The following is a 3,996-nucleotide window of genomic DNA, read 5'->3' as shown; positions in this document are numbered from 1 at the left end:
ACAGCAAGGCACTTTGATCTTTTGTTTTGTGTCACCTGAGGGGGAAACACATTAAGCAGAATGTGATTGGCTGAGATTCCCCATCAGGATAGTCTCTCTCTGCCTTTTGGTTAGTTTGGGTAAAGGTTTGTCTATTTTGTTGATTTTCTTGAATAACCAGCTCTTTGTCTCATTGATTCTTTGTATTGTTTTCTTTGTTTCTATTTTGTTGATTTCAGCTCTCAATTTGGTTATTTCCTGACATCTAGTTCTCTTAGGTGAATTTGCTTCTTTTTGTTCTAAAGTTTTCAAATGTTCTGTTAATTCACTAGTGTGGGATTTTTCCAGCGTCTTTATGTAGGCATTTAGTGCTATGTACTTGCCTCTTAACACTATTTTCATTGTGTCCCATAAATTTGGGTATGTTGTGTAGTCATTTTCTTTGAATTTTAGGAAGTCTTTAATTTCCCCCTTTATTTCTTCCTTGACCCATTTATGATTCAGGAGAGCATGGTTTAATTTTCATGTGTTTGTGGGTATTCTGGAACGTATTGCTGTTGACTTGTAGTTTTAAAGCATGGTGATCTGTTAAGGTACATTGGGTTATTCCATTTTTTTATGTATTTGTTGAGGTCTGTTTTGTTACCTAGTGTGGGACCCTCACCCCTTATTCTCAAAGGGGCAAGAAGAAGTTTCCTAGCAGAGTGTTTTCCCAGGAAGATAGTGGCCTTCCCCTCTCCCACCCAGGAGATTCCGAGCACAAGGTCACGTAGCTCAGCCCAGCCAGCCACCTGGTACAAGCTAATAAAGATGGCCTAACTCAAGAACAATGACCTTGCTCTAAAAACAAGGAAAAAGCTGACTTAACAGAATGTGAGGGAGCAAAAGTCCTTGTACCCATGCTAAAGCATCTTCAAAGATTCTCTTTGTAGTTATGCCTTTAAAAGCTTACCCCACAGAGGAGATACAACTCCTCTCTACCTTATTGGAACGGGGATGGAGATGAGTTCCAAACATGTTTGTATTATGCTGATTAAACCTTGCTTATTACAGTCTGGGCCTCTCTGGTAGTCTCTCTCTGGGGGTCGTGATCTGAGCACAACACCTAGTATGTGGTCAGTTTTAGAGAAGGTTCCATGAGGTGGTGCTTTTTCTCAATTTCTTTAGGGAAACTTTTCACTTTCTCTTTAAGGGCATCTAACATCTTCATAAAGTTATTTTTAGGGTTGTTTTCTTTTGCTTCATCTGTGCTGAGATGTTCTGGTCTTGCTGCTGCAGAACCACCAGGTTCTAGTGGTGCCATATTTCTTTGTTGTTGAATATATTCTTACGCTGCCATTTACCCATCTGAATTTGGGATAATTATACATACAAGTGTTGATTCTTGTGATGTATTCACTGGATGGGTCTTGGTTCCTTTATTGTTTTCTTTACTGTCTTTTGACCTGAATGATCAAGGGTTCTGGTGATTGGATGGTTGTTTGGTCAAGTGTGGTGTCTCGGCTGATGTTTGTTTGGGTTCCTAGATCCCAAGTATCATCCAATTCTTCTGGTCAGTGTGGGATTTACTTTTGTCTACGGAGTCTGTTCTTCCGACTGGCATAGCTTTTGCCTGTCCTGCTCGTCTGACTGGTGTGGGTTGTGCTTACGCTCATAGGGTCTTCAGATGCTGCTGGAGAAGGCTGATCACAGGCAGGAGGAAGGGGTCGGTGGGAGTGGGCAGCAGAGTGGAACTGTTCTTCCAACTGGTTTAGATGGTACTTGTGCCCATAGGAGCTGCTCTTCTTCCAACCGGAACAGGTGCTGTGCCTCTAGGGGCTGTTACGTTGCGGGCAAGGTTGCCCAAGGATGGGAAGATGATGCGTTTGGTGGGTTTGGGTGGCCAAGTGGGTCTTGTGGGTTACAAAGTCCAATGGGGGGATATGGTGGCAGAGACGCCTACCTGCCGGAGTCTTCCCTGTTTGCTGCATGCTTACTAACTCATCCTTCAGAGAACACAACCTGGAATCCCATGAGTCCCAGCACCCATGATAGAAGTTCCACAATGAACACATGCATATAAACCACACACACACACACACACACACACACACACACACACACTGTTAGGTGTGCTGTTGCACAGATCTCAGGTTTCAAGGCCAGCATGAAGCCTGGTCTACAGAGGGAGTTTCAGGACAGTCTAAGCACTTACACAGAAAAACCCTGTCTTTAGAAATAAACAAACAAAACCATGAGAGACTGTAGCTCCATTTTTTGGGGCATACACACAGACATATACCCACATCATATACACAGTTAAAAATAAATATATAATCATATATCATCTTCTGAAATGTTTTCTTCTAGTACATGTGAATACAAGCAAAGTCATCCCAAACAGCACTCAAATGAGTAAACAAAGAAATAAATGAAACCTGGATCCAGTGATTTTTGTTGCATTTGTCATTTGTGTGTGTTTGTCTATCTGTGTGTAGGTGTGTCTGTGTGTGTAGGTGTGTGTGTAGGTGTGTCTGTGTGTGGGGGTGTGTATGTATGTGTCTGTGTGTAGGTGTGTGTGTAGGTGTGTCTGTGTGTGTCTGTGTATAGGTGTGTATGTAAGTGTGTGTTTATGTGTCTGTGTCTGTGTGTAGGTGTGGGGGGCGTGTGTCTGTGTGTAGGTGTGTATGTATGTGTCTGTGTGTAGGTGTGTGTGTAGGTGTGTCTGTGTGTGTAGGTGTGTATGTATGTGTCTGTGTAGGTGGGTGTGTAGTTGTGTGTGTATGTGTCTGTGTGTGTAGGTGTGTATGTGTGTGTCTGTGTGTAGGTGTGTGTGTAGGTGTGTCTGTGTGTGTAGGTGTGTATGTATGTGTCTGTGTGTGTAGGTGTGTATGTATGTGTCTGTGTGTAGGTGTGTGTGTAGGTATGTGTGTATGTGTCTGTGTGTAGGTGTGGGGGGCGTGTGTCTGTGTGTAGGTGTGTATGTATGTGTCTGTGTGTAGGTGTGTGTGTAGGTGTGTCTGTGTGTGTAGGTGTGTATGTATGTGTCTGTGTAGGTGGGTGTGTAGTTGTGTGTGTATGTGTCTGTGTGTGTAGGTGTGTATGTATGTGTCTGTGTGTAGGTGTGTGTGTAGGTATGTGTGTATGTGTCTGTGTGTAGGTGTGGGGGGGCATGTGTAGGTATGTGCGTGTGTAGGTGTGTGTTTTCTCTGGGTCCCAGTTTGGGGCGTTGCTTCTCCCTCACCAGTGTTTCTGAAGACTGATAGTTCTTCAGGCTTGTGAGCAGCGACTTTTACCTGCTGGTCCAATTTGTTGACTTCCACAGATGTTCATACCAGACATGTGAATGAGGACAAACCTGAACCACATCACCCTGGAAGGCTGCACAGCACAGGGGGCCTTTCCGAGGCCCAGCTGTAGAGAAGGACAGGGTGAGGGCACCATAGTCTATCTGCAGAACCAGCAAGGATCAGAGACCAACATGAACCTTGAACCAGTGGTTTCAATTTTCCTCATGTTGTGACCTTTTAATATACTGCCCCAGGTTGCGGGGACCCCCAGCCATAGAACTATTTTTTTTTTGCTACTTAATAACTATAATGAATGCTACTGTTACGATTCAGATTGTAAATATCTGCTATGTGACCCCTCTGAAAGGGTCACTGGCTTGGAGATTGTCCTTCTGGGAACAGAGTGAAGCTCATTTGTGTTCAGAAGAAAGAAGCAGAGCACATGGGTGGTGTCTCGTGACATCCACATGAATTTGCCTCTCAATGAAATGAGATGGCACTGGACCAATGAGATGGTTAAGTGGGCAAGGATGCTTGCCACCAAGATTTTTTCAACTGAGTGGAATCACTGGGACCCACGTGGGACATGGGGAGAATCAACACCAACAAATATCTTCTGCCATCCACACTTTCACCCTGGCTCACATACTCCCAGACACACAACACACCCTGAACACACGAGCATATGAAAATGTGGATAGGCTTGGGTGCAAATGGTAAGTGTGCTATGTGAGAAACACACAAAACG

This window comes from Myodes glareolus, chromosome 4, assembly GCF_982192425.1.
Source record: "Myodes glareolus chromosome 4, mMyoGla1.1, whole genome shotgun sequence".
Lineage (NCBI taxonomy): Eukaryota > Metazoa > Chordata > Mammalia > Rodentia > Cricetidae > Myodes > Myodes glareolus.
Note: the sequence above shows the minus strand (reverse complement) of the source record.